The following is a 17,989-nucleotide window of genomic DNA, read 5'->3' on the forward strand; positions in this document are numbered from 1 at the left end:
GGGGTGGGGGGGGAGAGAGATTGACTGGGGGGAAGGAAGGGGGGAGAGAGAGAGAGAGAGAGACTGACTGGGTGTGAGGGGGGGGGGGAGGAGGGGAGAGAGAGAGACTGGGGAGGGAGGAGGTGGGTAGCGAGAGAGACTGGGGAGGGAGGAGGGGAAGAGAGAGAGATTGGGGGAGGGAGAGAGAGAGACTTGGGGGAGGGGGGGGGAGAGGAGAGAGAGAGACTGAGACTGGGAGGGGGAGAGAGAGACTGGGAGGGGGAGAGAGAGACTGGGGGGGGGGGGAGGGGGAGAGATTGTGTCATGTATTCAACTATCATTGTAACCCATGTATAAGCTGACCTAAGTTGTACACCTTGAGAACATTGACCACAAGGGGCGAACCTGTGGGAGACACTCCTAACCTGGACTTTCAGGTATAAAAGGGGAAGCTCCACCCACCTTCATCACTTAAGGACTTGGTAATAAAGGTAACTGGTCACAGAGTGACCTTCTCTCAAGTATGTGCATCTATACTGTATAGCAAGGCATATCAAAGAGAGACTGTGGGGGAGGGGGCAAGAGAGAGAGACTGGGGGTTGGGGGGGGTGAAGAGAGAGAGACTGGGAGGGGGGAGTGAGAGAGACGTGGGAGGAGGGAGTGAGAGAGATGTGGGGAGGGAATGAGAGAGAGACTGGGGAGGGCGGTGGGGGAGTCTCTATCACATCCCCCCCATCTCTCTTTCCCCCCCCATCTCTCTCACTTCTCCCCCCCCCCATCTCTCTCACTTCCCCCCCCTTCTCTCTCTCACTTCCCCTCCCCCCCCAATCTCTCTCACTCCCCCCCAACTCTCTCACTTTACCCCCCATCTCTCTCACTCCCCCCCCAATCTCTCACTCTTCCCTCCCCCCATCTCTCTCACTCCCTCCCCCCCCAATCTCTCTCACTCCCTCCCCCACAATCTCTCTCACTCTCCCCCCCACAATCTCTCTCACTCTCCCCCCCCCCCAATCTCTCTCACTCCCCCTCCTCCCAATCTCTCTCACTCCCCCCCCCCCCCAATCTCTCTCTCTCACTCCCCCCCCCCCCCAATCTCTCTCACTCTTCCCTCCCCCCATCTCTCTCACTCCCTCCCCCCCCAATCTCTCTCACTCTCCCCCCCCACAATCTCTCTCACTCTCCCCCCCCCCCCCAATCTCTCTCACTCTCCCCCCCCCCAATCACTCTCACTCCCCCTCCCCCCAATCTCTCTCACTCCCCCCCCCCAATCTCTCTCTCTCACTCCCCCCCCCCCCAAATCTCTCTCACTCCCCCCCCCCTGTCTCTCTCTCTCTCTTTCCCCCCCCCCCCCCCCCCCGTCTCTCTCTCTCACTCACCCAATAAGCCTGGTAACAACCCGTGACCCACCAACACACAATGCTCATCTATGGCGGGACAGAGGGAGGGTGAGGTCAGGAATTTGGGCTGGGGAGCATGAACTTGGGCTGAGGTTCTACATAATAGGAGCAGGAGTAGGCCATTTGCCCCCTCAAGCCTTCTCTGCCTCTCAATGAGATCATGGCTAATCTGAACCTGGCCTCAATTCCACTTCCTAGCCTGCTTCCCATAACCGTTGACTCCCTTCTTGTTCAAAAAACTGTCTATCTCCACCATAAAAATATTCAATGACCCAGCCTTCACAACTCTCTGGAGTAGAGAATTCCAAAGATTCACCCCTTATTCTGAAACTATGCCCCCTAGTTCTAGATTCCCCATGAGGAGAAACTTCCTCTCTGCATCTACCTTGTACAGCCCCCTCAGAATCTTTTATGTTTCAATAAGATTTCCTCTCAGTCTTCTAAACTCCAATGGATGTAGACCCAACCTGCTTAACCTTTCTTTATAAGACAACCCCTTCTTAAGACAACCCCTTCATAAACATATAAGATAGAGGGGGCTCGACAGGGTAGATGCAGAGAGGATGTTTTCACTTGTGGGGGAATCTAGAACTAGGGGGCATAGTTTAAGAATAAGGGGTCACCCATTTAGAACGGAGATGAGGAGGAATTTCTTCTCTCAGAGGGTTGTAAATCTGTGGAATTCTCTGCCCCAGAGAGCTGTGGAGGCTGGGTCATTGAATATATTTAAGGTGGAGATAGACAGATTTTTGATGAACATTTATAAACCACTGGTTCAGCTTCAACTGGAGTATTATGTCAAATTCTGGGCAGCACTGCACTTCAGAAAGGATGTGAAGGCCTTAGAGAGGGTACAGAAAAGATTTACCAGGGATGAGGAACTTCTTGTCTAATTCTTGTAAATTCTTGTTCATCGTAACTTCCTTGCTTTTGTACTCTGTGCCTCTATTTATGAAGCCCAGGAGCCCGTGAAGTTTTTTAACCGGTTTCTCAACCTGCCCTGCCACCTTGAACGATTTGTGCCCATACATCCCAAGGTCTCTCTGTTCATGCACCCCCTTTAGAATTGTACCCTTTAGTTTATATTGCCTCTCCTCGTTTTTCCTACCAAAATGTATCACGTCGCACTTTTCAGCGTTAAATTTCATCTGCCATGTTTCTGCACATTCCACCAGCCTGTCTATGTCCTCTTGAAGTCTGTTCCTCGAGTTTACACTGAGCTTTGTTGGAACAGTGTAAGGGGCCGAGAATGGAGAGGCTAGAGTGGGAGTGCAGTGGAGAATTAAAGTGACAGGCGACTGGAAGCTCAGGGTCACACTTATGGACTGAACAGAGGTGTTCAGCAAAGTAAATTTTCCCTAGTTCGTTCCTGAATTGATTGACCAAACAGAAATGTTAGCAGTGTGTCTAGATCACCTTGCAGTATAGCAGTCATTCAGCACAAGTGTACTTGAGCATAGATTTCACTTCCCTCTGCAGCATGTTATTCAGTGACCACGCACTTGGCCACTTTGTGTTTTATTCCTGAATGGGCGGAGGAAGCAGATTCTCTAATAACTTTCAAAAGGGCATTGGGTAAATACTTGAAGGGGAACATTTGCAGGGCTTTGGGGAAAGGGCAAGGAGCATAGGACTAACTGGATAGCACTTTCACAGAGCTGGCACAGGCACAATGGGCTGAATGGCCTCCTTCTGTGCTGTATCATTCTATAATTCTAAGTCCTTCAACCAGAAACTATTGAAAAATCTTCTCGGAATGTGTATTTAAAAAAAAATTCTCACCCAAGGCATTAATTGCCAAATTCTAGTTCGAACCTGTGTAACATTTTTTGGGTGGGTGTCTTTTTAAACCGGTTCGAACAAGTCAGTGAGCAAGTGGTGCAGTTGTTTTCTCGATCAGGCCAACATCCCCAGCATTGAAGCACTGACGACATTCGACCAGCTCCGTTGGGCGGGCCACATCGTCCGCATAGCCGACATGGGACTCCTAAAGCAAGCGCTCTGTTTGGAACCCCGACATGGCAAGCGAGCTACAGGTGGGCAGAGGAAACGTTTCAAGGACACCCTCAAAACCCCCCTGATAAAGTTCAGAATCACCACCGACACCTGGGAGTCCCTGGCCCAAGACCGCCCTAAGTGGATGAAGAGCATCCGGAAGGGCACTGAGCATCTCGTGTCTCGTCGCCGAGAGCATGCGGAGGACAAGCAGAAGGAGCGTGCGGCAAACCAGACTCCCCACCCAACCTTTCCTTCAACGACTGTCTGTCCCACCTGTGACAGAGATTGTATTGGACTGTACAGTCGCCTGAGAACTCACCTTTGGAATCGAAGAAAGTCTTCCTCGATTCCGAGGGACTGCCTATGATGATGTTTTCTCCAAATAAGAACATAAGAAATAGGAGCAGGATTCGGCCATTTGGCCCCTCGAGCCTGCTCCGCCATTCAATAAGATCATGGCTGATTTGATCATGGACTCTGCTCCACTTCCCTGCCTGCTCCCCATAACCCCTTATTCCCTTATTGCTCAAAAATCTGTCTGTCTCTGCCTTAAATATATTCAATGACCCAGCCTCCACAGCTCTCTGGGACAGAGAGTTCCACAGATTTACAACCCTCAGAGAAGAAATTTCTCCCCATCTCAGTTTTAAATGGGTGGCCCCTTATTCTAAGACTATGTCCCCTAGTTTTAGTTTCCCCTTTGAGTGGAAATATCCTCTCTGCATCCACCTTGTCGAGCCCCCTCATTATCTTACATGTTTCAATAAGATCATCTCTCATTCTTCTGAACTCCAATGTATTTAGGCCCAACCTATCCTCATAAGTCAACCCCCTCATCTCCGGAATCAACCTAGTGAACCTTCCCTGAACAGCCTCCAATGCAAGTATATCCTTCCTTAAATTCGGTGACCAAAACTGTACGCAGTACTCTAGGTGTGGCCTCACCAATACCCTGTACAGTTGTAGCAGGACTTCTCTGCTTTTATACTCTATCCCCCTTGCAATAAAGGCCAACATTCATTTGCCTTCCTGATTACTTGCTGTACCTGCATACTGACTTTTTGTGTTTCATGCACAAGGACCCCCAGGTCCCTCTGTACTGCAGCACTTTGTAATTTTTCTCCATTTAAATTATAATTTGCTTTTCTATTTTTTTTTTCTGCTAAAGTGGATAACCTCACATTTTCCCACATTATATTCCATCTGCCAATGTTTGCCCACTCACTTAGCCTGTCTATATCCCTTTGCAGATTTTTTGTGTCCTCCTCACAATTTGCTTTCCCACCCATCTTTGTATCATCAGCAAACTTGGCTACATTACACTCGGTCCCTTCATCCAAGTCATTAATATAGATTGTAAATAGTTGGGGTCCCAGCACCGATCCCTGCGGCACCCCACTAGTTACTGTTTGCCAACCGGAAAATGACCCATTTATCCTGACTCTCTGTTTTCTGTTAGTTAGCCAATCCTCTATCCATGCTAATATATTACCCCCAACCCCGTGAGCTTTTATCTTGCAGAAAACATTTCATCATGAGCTTTGTGACTTCATTTGCTGCCCATTTCAATGTTCTGACAATTCTGTGAATAATGTTCCCTCGTAAATTCATGATAGGATTAACGATAAAATACTTGTCCATTGCTACATTTTTAATAGGTATACTTCCAAGGTAACATTTTACAATGTCCTGTGAGAATTGATGAACCTTGGGCTATTTTCTGTATGTTGAGGCTGCTTCCAGTTGTGAGTGAATGTGTATCGCAGGTTTGGTAGGTTTTTCTGTACAGGATTCTTGATCCTCTGGCGCTTGTTCACCTGTCTATCAATCAGAACTTTGGGCTGTTTGCATCTTTCAGCTTTCTGACATGAAATAGTTCTGTTTTTACTATTCATTCTTGGGATGTGGTCATCTCGGGCAAGGTTATGATTTATTTGCCTGTCCACGTGTCCTGATGGTGCTGGGCCAATTCAGAGGGCAGTTAAGAGTCAACCATGTGGTTAGGGACTGGGATCCCCTATAGACCAGACCGGATAAGGATGGCAGTTTCCTTCCCTAAAGGACATGAATGAACCAGTTGGGTTTTTATAACCATCAGCCAGTTCTTCTGTTCCTCGGGCTCTGCCTCAGCTCTGTTTCTACCCATTAGGTGGTGCGTGAGCAAAGGGTGTTCTGAGGCTACCTTCAAATCCCCACCTCCTTTCAGGGCAAGCTCCTTTCCTCTCTGACACCCTTCACATGGTCAGGACCTTGCCCTGTGGAAGATTGCGGCATTAATTGCTCACCGGTGCCCATGTTTTAGAATTGTTATGCTCCCAAAGCTATTGGCTACTTGCATTCATGAACTTCAAACTGGTCTCATACACATGACATTGCGCCTTTAAATTTTGGGGAAATACACAGTTTTGATTGAACTGTTTTAGTAAAAGCATTTTATTGTAATCTTTTGTTTGTGAAGTGAATGTGTGAGAGGTGTTATATGCAGCCTAAAGAGCCACTGTTGGTTGTCAGTTTTTCCATTCTTCAGTTTTGTTGCTGTGAAATCGAGTCATTCTGTCTGTATCAAACCAATGACATGTTGTAGCATACATCACCCACACAGTACAGAAGGCATCAACAAGCCCTATGATGCAGCTTCCCCGATGGTTTACTGGGTTTATACAGTATGTAACTAAGCCACACTGATGAGAGGGTCTCTGATTTAATCCCTGTCTGTATGGAGTTCGTGGCTGCGGGTGTGCTACGATTCTCCTCCATTTCTGTGCGTTGATGTGGGGAGGTCGCTGCTGGACATACATGTGTGCAAGTTGAGCGAGGGTAGGCTCGGGATGGATTGTGATGCCCCCCCCTCCACCCAAGCTCACCAACATCGGCTATCAAAGTTTGCACATTGAGTAATGGCTGTAGGGTGAGGTACTGTCGTGCATCAGTCACCTCGCCCCTATGCTCTGGAACTTGCTGCCTCAATCCCTATAGTCAGCAATCAGTCTCTACCTCTTCAGAAGCCTTTGTCTTTGACCATGTGGTTTTGTAAGCTTCTTTAACTAATGTCCAATTACTGCTTTCTCCTCCGTCAAACCCTGTGGGACATTTGTTAACATTAAGGTGCTTTGTAAAAGCAAGTTGTCTGGGTAGATTCTGGGAGAATCTATTCAAGACAGTACTAAATAAACCTAGTTGTGAGAAAGATGTGAAAATATAATTTAGCACTCACAGTACCTCATTTTGTTATAATCATTACATTTAGTGTTTCTGTGTACTGTCAGGAAAATGCTCGTCGTTAACCGGAATCATTGCCTATTGAAGTGGTGTAAAGTAGTCACTGAAATCCATGCTGGCGTTTCATTGTGCTCGGTCAGGTGGCCTGTGTTTTGTGGTTTGAAAGAGCTTTCAGTGTGGTACCTGGGAGTGATGGGTATCAGCCTCATGTTTGTTTTATCTGCTGGAATTCTGAATTCAACTGTGCTGCTTCGGGTAAGTGCTGTCAGAGACCAAGGGGCCAAAATTACCGACCGACCAAAACGGGGCGCAGCTACCGATATAAATGATTTTTCTCTGCCCCAATCCATGGGGCAGAGAATTGAGCGAAATTGAGCTCTTAAAAGTTTTTTTCTCTCCGGGCGGTGTTTGATATGGCTGAGGGGCGGAAGTTGATCGGGAGCGGGGCAGAAGGCGGGTAGTCAGCACATTGACACTGATGTGTCACAACGTCCCTCCCCTTCAGTTAAAGGCGAGCTCTGCACAAAGTTTAGTTGGACCCACTCGGTCACCAGGGAGGGTTTTGACCGGGCCAGCGGCCCGGTATCCAAGACCGAACCCATGGCTGCCATTGTTGGGCTGACTTTGGAGTCGGCTGTCTATTAAAATAAAATGGCGGCCGTGGCAGTGCACCCCCAACAACACTTAAGAATCTTGACGCCATCCAGGACAAAGCAGCCCACTTGATCGGCCCCCCATCCACCACCTTCAACACGCACTCCCTCCACCACCGGCGCACCGTGGCTGCAGTGTGTACCATCTACAAGATGCACTGCAGCAACTCGCCAAGGCTTCTTCGGCAGCACCTCCCAAACCCGCGACCTCTACCCCCTAGAAGGACAAGGGCAGCAGGTGCATGGGAACACCACCACCTCCACGTTCCCCTCCCAGTCACACACCATCCTGACTTGGAAATATATCGGCCGTTCCTTCATCGTCGCTGGGTCACAATCCTGGAACTCCCTCCCTAACAGCACTGTGGGAGCACCTTCACCACACGGACTGCAGCGGTTCAAGAAGGCAGCTCACCACCACCTTCTCAAGGGCAATTAAGGATGGGCAATAAATGCCGGCCTTGCCAGCGACGCCCACATCCCAGCCGAAGCCACGGTATTTGTCAAACTACTGAATTAAAATGACCATTTCGAAGAGGAGTTGCTTAATGTAAACGTTTTGGTCTGTAATGCAGAGGGACGAGTGATGCACAGTTCTAATGGGTGTCTTCGGTTTTCTGAGTGTAGTGGCGAATACACAGGTGAATTATACACCGAGTTGCTTGATTTGCGTAATGAATTTGAATGCATTCCAAGACTGGGGAGAGTCGTTTCCCAGATCTTACCCAGCCCACCCACTGAATGCTTGTTCCAGCTTCCTTCAATACAAAGCGGTTGGCACTAATGCCGGTGGCTGTGGGAGGGTGGGGCCCATGGGTGGACAGGATCACTGACACCAGATTGTCCGCTCTCTGCCATGTCACTGCAGAGAAATAGCAAGCCAAGGCTAAGCTTATCCCCACAGGATGCGAGACGTCTCTGGGTGTTGTTACCCCCCACCCTCGGCATGTTCAGAGTGCTATATTGGTGCAGAGAACACATTGCTCATCTTGGCCCCTGCCTGGTATGACAATATCCATTTATGGAAAGTCAGCAAAATCAGTTTTGGACAGATGCAGTGTTCTCCCCTTGACTGAACACAATGCAGCTCTGAAAGTCAGGTTGTACCTGTGCTGAGCTGCCAATATCACTCCATCACTGTCTTCCCCGTGCTCGGGGATTTCACTGTTAATGAATTGGACAGAAAGCTTGATTTTCTGCAGGTAGCACAGAATAAATTGGTATTCTTATTAGTGTCTGTCAGCTGCTTGTTATAGATTTTATAGTGCATGAATCACAAACATCCCCTGAGCTTCGATAGCCTTGCCAGAACTAAAACAACTGAGATCAGCTTGTAGGCTGAGTAATTTTTGTATAGTGAGAAAAATGGAGGCAGCTCTCGGTCTCACTGAGCTTCACAGTGGGAAATAGGAGAGTCTCCAATCAGTGGATTTTAGCTAAGAAAGAGGTGCTTTGATCTTGCACTGTATCGTATACTCGGTATGTCAAACCCAAACAGCGTGTGGTTAGCTTCTCATTAACATTCTGTGAAACCATCTTCATGTTCTTGCACCGTTGAACACAAGTGATTGACAACACTCAAAAGAATTGAACGGAGCAAAACCTATAGTTCTCTCTAGTTGTTGCTTTTGGAAAAATTATCCAAGATGTTTGCAACTCGCGTAATATCTCATCCCAAAATCTGTCTGTCAAAGAGTGAAATGGCTCTGGTAGTTCAGCCAAGGTGCTGTTCCACTCCTAGAGACTATTTCTGAGAATCATAAAATCATACAGTACAGAGGGAGGCTTATGAGAAGGGTATGCTTTTTAATGTATTGTTTCCAATTCTCTCTTTGAGGAAGGTACTGAATTTTTACGATTTATCATTAAATCTGCTGACAAGTGGCGCTGTTGTGGTTTGGTGAACCGACCTCCACCTTGCAACTCTCTGACACTTCTTCCTACATCCCCTTGGATCATAACCCCACTACTGCACATCAAGCCATCATTTCCCAGACCGTCACTGACCTCATCTCCTCTGGACATCTTCCCTCCACAGCCACCAACCTCACAGTTTCCCGTTTCTATCTCCTTCCCAAGATCCACAAACAGGACTGCCCTGGTTGACCCATAGTTTCAGCCTGTTCTTGCCCCACGGAACTTATATCTTCCTATCGCGACTCTTATTTCTTCTCTCCTTGTCCAGTCTTCCCACCTACATCCGCGACTCTTCCGATGCCCTCCGCCACTTTAACAGTTTACAGTTTCCTGACCCCAACCATCTCCTTTTCACTATGCACATCCGATCCCTTGACAATTCCATTCCTCACCAGGATGGCCTGAGGGCGCTCCGCTTCTTCCTCGAGCAGCAGTATACTGTATTCGCTGCTCACAATGTGGTCTCCCTTACACTGGGGAGACTAAACGTGGATTGGGTGACCGCTTTGCAGAACACCTCCGTTCAGTCCGTGAGCATGACCCCGAGTTTCCGGTCGCCTGTCACTTTAATTCCCCACTCCACTCCTACTCTGACCTCTCTGACCTCGGTCTCCTACACTGTTCCAACGAAGCACAACGCAAGCTCGAGGAACAGCACCTCATCTTTCGTTTAGGCACTTTACAGCCTTCTGGACTCAACATCGAGTTCAACAATTTCAGACCACAACCTCTCTCCCTCCTGTTTTTTTACAACCTCCCCCTTTTTTTCTCTCTTTCCCATGGCAGCTGGTGACCATTCCGCCATTCACACCCCATAGACTCATCCTTTGTTTCCTAACTTGTGCCATTACCATCTCATTTTCACCCATCATCCCTTTTCTCTGTGAAATCTCTCCTGCCTTCCACCCTATCACAGGCCTTCCCTTTTGTTCTTTCCTCCCGCCCCCTTTCAGTGCCCCTGCAGTTCCTCAAGAATTTGTTACATCTCGAACTTTCCCAGTTCTGACCACGAGTCACAGACTCGAAATGTTAACTCTGCTTCTCTCCACAGATGCTGCCTGACCTGCTGAGATTTCCAGCAACTTCTGATTATATGTCAGACTCCAGCATCCGCAGGATTTTGCTTTTGCATTGAATACTTGTATTGTTTTGCTTCAGTGTATTGTTTTACTTGTTAATAAACCTGGACAGTAGTTTTAGCCTTCCCAAAGTAGGGCTGTAGGCCAGCCTGACCTGGCAATTGAGCACACACAACCCAAGCAGCTTGGTTTTATTTGGGCTTGTATTTTTTTGCACTGGTTTGTCCTGGTTGATTTCACGGGCCCGGAGTTTGGGAGGGGCTGTTTTGAATACTGTTGCTTCGTTGGTGGGTGATTCTAAATTGAGACCCTGAGAGCTGCACCCTCCACAGTTTGCGATACCTGCAAATTGAGTAGAATATTGATTTGAACTCTGAGGCTTGCAAGGTTACAAGGTACGGATCTAAGGGCCATGAAAACATGTGCTTTCTTTAGCTACCTGAAGGGACAGAAACACTAGGTTATTGCATCTTGGGATTAACTGTTAGACCTGAGCTACACTAACCCAAATATGGCAGAGAATAAAGACAGAGATTGTTTATTTATGGACTTGGTTTGTTTCTGGAATCTGAGCCGGCCATTTATATGAGGGTAGATAGGAGACTGAATTGTAAGATGCAGCCTCAAACCTTCAGCATTGTGTTATTGGCATTCAATGTGCATTTGTTTAAAGAAGTATTTCCAATTTATTCTTCCTTGTATTATTTGTTTACTTGATGACTTTCGAATAGATTTGCTCCGAGGGCTCGAATCGAAGGGGGAAATATTGCTAAGCGCTATATTTTACAGGGGTGTTCACTATCCTGTCGGTGATGGTGAAAAACAGATGACGATGTATCCATCCTATAACCTATCTGATGGAAATTGAATAAGTCATAAATCATAACAGCAATGCTCAAGGGATTTATAAAATGTCAGTGGAACCCCTCCAGTATGTTCCAGCCTTCAATCCCATCCCAGTCATGTTATCTTCATTTTATTATAATGCATGTGATTTTCAATAGTGGAAAGCTCCGATATTTGCCATCTTCCTATTCATTATTACACTAATTACAGCTGACATCTCAAAGTGCAGCTTCACGTCATGTGATCTGGAAGTTCTGCTACACAATGACATTGTGCAGTGCTGTGGTACTGAGGCAGAATCATGCATCCAATGCTAGCTGAGACACATGCAATGTGCCTGAGGTTGCAGAAGCTTATTATATATGTAGTACAATAACACAGGACATGAGGTTTATTTTGAACAAAGTAAAAGAAACTAATGCACTCATCTAGTCACATGAAAGCAAATGTTATATTCTGGTTAACCTTCCTCCACCAGCTTCCAGGCAATATAGGAACAGGATGAGGCCATTCAGCCCCTCAAAACTGCTCCACCACTCAGTCACATCGTGGCTGATCTGTATCTCAACTCTATTTACCCACCTTTGCTCCGTATCCTTTGATACCCTTACCCAACAAGAATCTATCGATCTCAGTCTTGAAAGTTCCATTTGACCCCCAGCATTCACAGCCTTTTGGGGGAACGTGTTCCAGATTTCCACTGCCCTTTACATTAAAAAATGCTTCTGATTTCACTCCTGAATGGCCTAGCTCTGATTTTAAGAATAATGCCCTCTTGTTCAGGATTCCCAGCGGATTTAGTGCTCATTTTGGTAATCTGTTCCAGAGGACAATGACTCTCTGTGAAAACCAATACCTCCTGGCAGCAAACCTTCCTCTTTGCCTAGGAACTTTGTATCCATGCCCTCTAGTCCTACCATCCATATCCATACCGGGGCTAACAGAGTTTGATTATCAGGCCAGATTGCATAGATTAGTCTTGTATTGCCTTGAATATATAAGATTAAGGGGTGATCTCATTGAGGTGTTTAAGATGGTTAAAGGATTTGATGCGAAGTTAGAGAAAAACTATTTACTGGTGGGGGGATTCCAAAACAAGTGGGAAAAGGACTAGGCCATTCAAGGGGTGATGTCAGGAAGCACTTCTTCACACACAGGGTAGTGGAAATCTGGGGCTCTCTTCCCCGCACCCGCCGCCCCCCCCCCCGGCCCCAAAGGGGTCAATTGGAAATGTCAAAACTAGGTGATTTTTTTTGTTGGTTAAGAGTATTACCAGAAATCTTTCTTCTTAAGGGTACGTATTACAGGTTACAGAACCAAGGTGGGTAGATGGAGTTGAGATACAGATCAGCCATGATCTAACTGAATGGCGGAACAGGTTTGAGGGTCTGAATTACCACCTCCTGTTCCTGTGTTACATCTCAAATAAACCATCCAGTTGGATTGATTCTGGTTCCTTCATTTTAGAAACCTCAATCATGTCTCCTGTATTTCTCTAAATGGTCTCAACCTTGGGAACATGTCCAGGTAACTAAGAGTCTGAAGACCAGCTATAATTCCAGTCAACTTCCTTTGGAGCCCTGATATCCTTCACCATATGCAGGGACTAAAACTATGCACATGTCTTTGTGAATCATTTAATGTGAGTGGTCCTACAGTCAGGAGAGCAGAATTTTACCCTCCTTGCTGATCATAGTCTCTGTCACTCACGTCTCCCATCTCCCATCTGGAGCACTGGTCTGAGAAGGTTTGTTGCCAGGAGGTATTGGTTTTCACAGAGAGTCATTGTCCTCTGGAACAGATTACCAAAATGAGCACTAAATCCGCTGGGAATCCTGAACAAGAGGGCATTATTCTTAAAATCAGAGCTAGGCCATTCAGGAGTGAAATCAGGAAGCATTTTTTAATGTAAAGGGCAGTGGAAATCTGGAACACGTTCCCCCAAAAGGCTGTGAATGCTGGGGGTCAAATGGAGCTTTCAAGACTGAGATCGATAGATTCGTGTTGGGTAAAGGTATCAAAGGATACGGAGCAAAGGTGGGTAAATAGAGTAAAACTGCACCCATCGAGTATTTTAAGTGACAAACCACAGTTTATATTACGTGATTAGTTAGCGAGCTGGAGGTTCGATTCTGGGAAGCAAGGTTATGCCAGGCACAAGTACAGCCCGCTTGCTGCATGTTCTCGACATCATCAGCTGCTCTTCACATGGTAATTGTCGGACAGTGACCATAACTACCGAACATTTGGGGTCTGGTTGCACTGCTTAATCACAGGAAGGAAAACTAACCAGATGCTCGCTGATTTCTCTGTGAATAGTGCCGTTGTCTTGTTGTCCAGAGTCAGGAACTCCAGCTAAGAATTCCGATCGGAATGTCTACACGTGTGGCTTGCTATCTAGGAGAAGAGTGCATGATGAAACTTGTATCATTCTGCCCGCTCTGCCTGTTCATCAAAGTAGGCTAGCAGTCATTCCATTCATGTTTACTTCACTTGCCAGGTGATTTTGGAAATAAATGGGACTTTTTCAAACAAAAAACCACATTTGTTTTCATCTGATGGCTTGTAGTGTTCAGAGTTTAGTGAGATTCCACAGTGAGATTGGAAATAAAATCCTGGCCCATGTTTTCTGGTGAATAACTAGCTTGAGATCTCATTCTCTAGAAGCTGGAAATACTTGCAGCCAAATGAACTCGTATTACCCTGTCGTATGTCGCTGAAAAAGGACTTGCAATCGCCTTTGGAAATCTAATATTTCTCGCATGTGGAACAGGTACGTTGTCTGAACTTAATTATTGCAATGGTTTTGAAATGTTGCTGCAATCAAGGTCAGCTCCAGGAGTTGATCAAGACGCAGAATCCGTAAAACATCTATAAACTGGATTAACGCAACATTTGAGACTTTGGGCCCAAGAACGGCGCAGCCCCGACCTGGACGTCCGTTTTTCGCGCCACAAAGTGCGCCGAATAAAACCTTCCAGATTCTCCGGCTCCCTGCAGGTCGTTTGCAGCTCGGCGCGGCGCAGCACGAGCTGAAGGGGGCGGAGCCAGGTCCCTGCGCTGAAAACAGTGCCGGGACCGCTGCACATGCGTGCTACAGTGGGCACGCATGTGCAGTAGCTCCAGGCACCCAAAACTATGGGAGGGGCCCGAAGCACGCAGCCCCTAGCCCTGGCCGAATGGCCTCACTGCGGCTGCGTGAATAAGGCTCCTCCCACGGCCAGCTCCTGCTTCCTCCAGACCGGACCCAACCCGACTTGACAACCACTCCCCCCCGCCCCCCCCCCCACCCCATGACCCGACCACCGCTTCCCCCGCTACCGACCGATCTCCAACCCACCCTCCGCCCCGACCCTCCCCCCGATCCGCGCTCCCGACCCCCCCGGACCCGACGCCACCTACCTGTCAATCCGGTAAGTCTAAGCTCGAACTCGGGCCCGGTCCGTCCCTCCCTCCCTTCCTTCCTTCCCTCCCTCCCTCCCTTCCTTCCCTCCCTCCCTCCCTCCCTTCCCTCCCTCCCTCCCTCCCTTCCCTCCCTCCCTCCCTCCCACACAGGCAGACAAGAAATAGAGACACCCAGAGGTTGGGGGGGGGGCGTCATATATTGGCTGATTTATTGATGTATTTATCAGTTATTATTGATGATGACTCTTTTTGTAAAATTGAAGTGTTTAATGTTTGTAAACTTCCCTTTAAACCCCTCCCCCCCCCCCCCCCATTCCCTACGCCTGATTTGTAACCTACGCCTGATTTTCTAAAGTGTAGACAAGGTTTTTTTCGAGCGTACAAAAATCTTCACTTACTCCATTCTAAGTTAGTTTGGAGTAAGTTTTCACTGCCGAAACTTTGAAAACAGGCGTAATTGGCCGGACACACCCCCTTTTGAAAAAAAAATTCTGTTCCAAAGTGAAACTGTTCTAACTGACTAGAACTGGAGCAAACTAAATGCCGAGAATTTGAATTTCTAAGATACTCCATTCTACACCAGTTGCTCCAAAAAATCAGGAGCAACTGCGGCCCTTTATGTTTATGCTCTTTTGATTAGGCCACAATGCCTACCAATTCAGTCTATGTTTTTGTTAATAAAATGTAGTTTCCTTCACAGACATGGCTCAATCTTCACTTCCCATTTTGGACATTCGTCACAAAGTGTTTGAATGAGGGGATGGTCACTGCAGAGTGACTCCTTCACCCAGCACAGAATATCCCTCTGACCATGTAAACCCAGGGGCTAAACGTCTCAAAGTATTGCTATTATGCGTGTATGTGTATATGTAGGAATAAATATATAATTCCAAGCTACAGGTACTAGAGAACGAGATTGTGGCCACATCTTCATCTACACAACTGGTGATGCCGCCAGAAACATTCCACAACATCTCATTTAGGATAGAAATTGACAATTTTATTAACTTTTAATTTTAATTAGTTTGAAGTTTGGTATGAAGAGGATACATAATGAGAAGTTGCATGAGCTGATCTATATCCAACCATCTGTCTCCCGTTCTCCAATTTTCTCTCGCTGCCTCTACCACTTTCACTGCTGTCACGATCTCGGTGATAATCTTGACCTTTTTTCACCCTCTCTCCCTTTGTGTAAGTCTCTCTTTGTCTCTTCGATCCTGTGCATGCCTCTCCTGCAGCGTGTGTGTGTCTTTATTTTATTTCTGTTCGTCTAGCATTCTGTATACCACTCTCGCACTTTTCTAGGTTTATGTCTGTTAATTTTCTCTGTTCTGTAACCTTTTTAGTTTAATTTCACCACCAGCGAGACTTAGGATTCCAAAGCCCTCTGAGTTACAGAAATGATTCTGTGAGGGAGAGCGGGGGGCTGGGGTTGGTGTAGTCTTGTTGTATAAGGAAGCTGGGTGTCGGCGGAGGTTGGGAGGGAGTAGAAGGGCAGAAGCTGGACAGGGAAGGAATGAGGTGCTGGAGTTGGGGATAGAGCACCAGCCTTGTTAATAACTTGTGGACAACGTGGACCATTTCCCATACCTCTGGAGCCTCTTATCAACAAGAGCAGGCATTGACGACGAGATTTAACACTGCCTCCAGTCCGTCATTGCAGCCTTCGGCCACCTGAGGAAAAAAGTGCTCGTAGACCATGCCCTCAAATCTGCCACCAAGCTCATAGCCTACAGGGCTGTAGTAATACCCGCCCTCCTGTATGGCTCAGAGACATGGACCATGTACAGTAGACACCTCAAGTCGCTGGAGAAATACCACCAATGATGTCTCCGCATGATCCTACAAATCCCCTGGAAGGACAGATGCACCAACGTTAGCGTCATCGACCAGGCTAACATCCCCAGCATTGAAGCACTGACCACACTTGATCAGCTCCGCTGGGCAGGCCACGTTTTCCGCATTTCAGACATGAAACTCCCAAAGCAAGCGCTCTACTCGGAACTCTTTCACGGCAAATGAGCCAAAGGTGGGCAGAGGAAACGTTACTAGGACACCCTTAAAGCCTCCCTGATAAAATGCAACATCCCCACCGACACCTGGGAGTCCCCGGCCAAAGACAGCCCTAAGTGGAGGAAGAGCATCCGGGAGGGCGCTGAGCTCCTCGAGTCTCGTCGCCAACAGCATGCAGAAAACAAGCGCAGGCAGCGGATGGAGCGTGCGGCAAACCTGTCCCACCCTCCCTTACTCTCAATGACTATCTGTCCCACCTGTGACAGGGTCTGTGGCTCTCGTATTCAGCCACCTAAGGACTCATTTTAAGAGTGGAAGCAAGTCTTCCTCAATTCCAAGGGACTGCCTATGATGATGATGATAATAACTTGCAGTGTGCTGTTTGGGCCACAGTTTTGGCTCCATTTATACATTTCTGTTCGATGTCCATTTTTTAAATATAAAATTGGACGGATAAGTTATCCTTTTATATATTATTACCGATGACTGCTTGCCTTATAAATTATATTCATTCTTAGTTTTTTTTAAAATCTCGGATGTGGGCGACGCTGGCAATGCTGACATTTATTGCCCATCCCTTGAGAAGGTGATACAACTCAGGGGCTTGCTAGGCCACTTAAGAGTGACATATCGGCCAGACCAGGGAAAGATGGCAAGTTTCCTTCCCTAAATAACATTAGTGAACCAATTAGTGAACCAATTAGGTTTTTACAGCTTCATGGTCACTTTAGTGATAACAGCTGGTAACAAAAAATTTTTAAATTTTTTTTTAAATGAATTCAAATTGCCTTGGTGGGATTTGTACTTGCATTGCTTGGACTAGTCCAATAACCTAACCACTGCGCTACCATAGACAGGTCTAGTGAGAAGGAGGAACTGAAGAATATCCTTATAAAGCGGGAAATTGATGGGATTGAAGGCCGATAAATCCCCGGGACCTGATAGTCTGCATCCCAGAGTACTTAAGGAAGTGGCCATGGAAATAGTGGATGAGTTGGTGATCATTTTCCAGCAGTCTATTGACTCTGGATCAGTACCTAAGGACTGGAGGGTAGCTAATGTAACACCACTGTTTTAAAAAAGGAGCGAGAGAGAAAACGGGTAATTATAGACTGGTTAGCCTGACATCAGTAATGGGGAAAATGTTGGAATCAATTTTAAAGATGTAACAGCACCGCATTTGGAAAGCAGTGACAGGATCGGTCCAAGTCAGCATGGATTTATGAAAGGGAAATCATGCTTGACAAATCTTCTAGAATTTTTTGAGGATGTAACTAGTAAAGTGGACAAGAGAGAAACAGTGGATGTGGTGTATTTGGACTTTCAAAAGGCTTTTGACATTGGTGTGCAAAATTAAAGCACATGGCATTGGGGGTAATGTACTGACGTGGATAGAGAACTGGTTGGCAGACAGGAAGCAGAGTGTCTGGGTAAACGGGTCCTTTTCAGAATGGCAGGCAGTGACTAGTGGGGTGTCGCTTGG

General features: G+C 47.0%; 1 protein-coding gene across 5 annotated transcripts in view; it reads left to right on the plus strand.

Moving 5' to 3' along the window:
- LOC139269087 (membrane-associated phosphatidylinositol transfer protein 2) overlaps window positions 1-17,989 on the plus strand; it is a 349,880-nt gene that overhangs the window by 87,588 nt on the left and 244,303 nt on the right. The window contains exon 1 of one of the 5 annotated variants that reach the window (XM_070888157.1): window positions 13,802-13,861. The exons of the other annotated variants lie outside the window; for them this stretch is intronic. The gene's annotated coding sequence lies outside the window, so the exon portion shown is untranslated. Of the gene's footprint in view, window positions 1-13,801; window positions 13,862-17,989 lie in introns of those variants that run through there. 5 annotated transcript variants of the gene reach the window in all.

Source organism: Pristiophorus japonicus, chromosome 8, assembly GCF_044704955.1.
Source record: "Pristiophorus japonicus isolate sPriJap1 chromosome 8, sPriJap1.hap1, whole genome shotgun sequence".
Taxonomy (NCBI): domain Eukaryota; kingdom Metazoa; phylum Chordata; class Chondrichthyes; family Pristiophoridae; genus Pristiophorus; species Pristiophorus japonicus.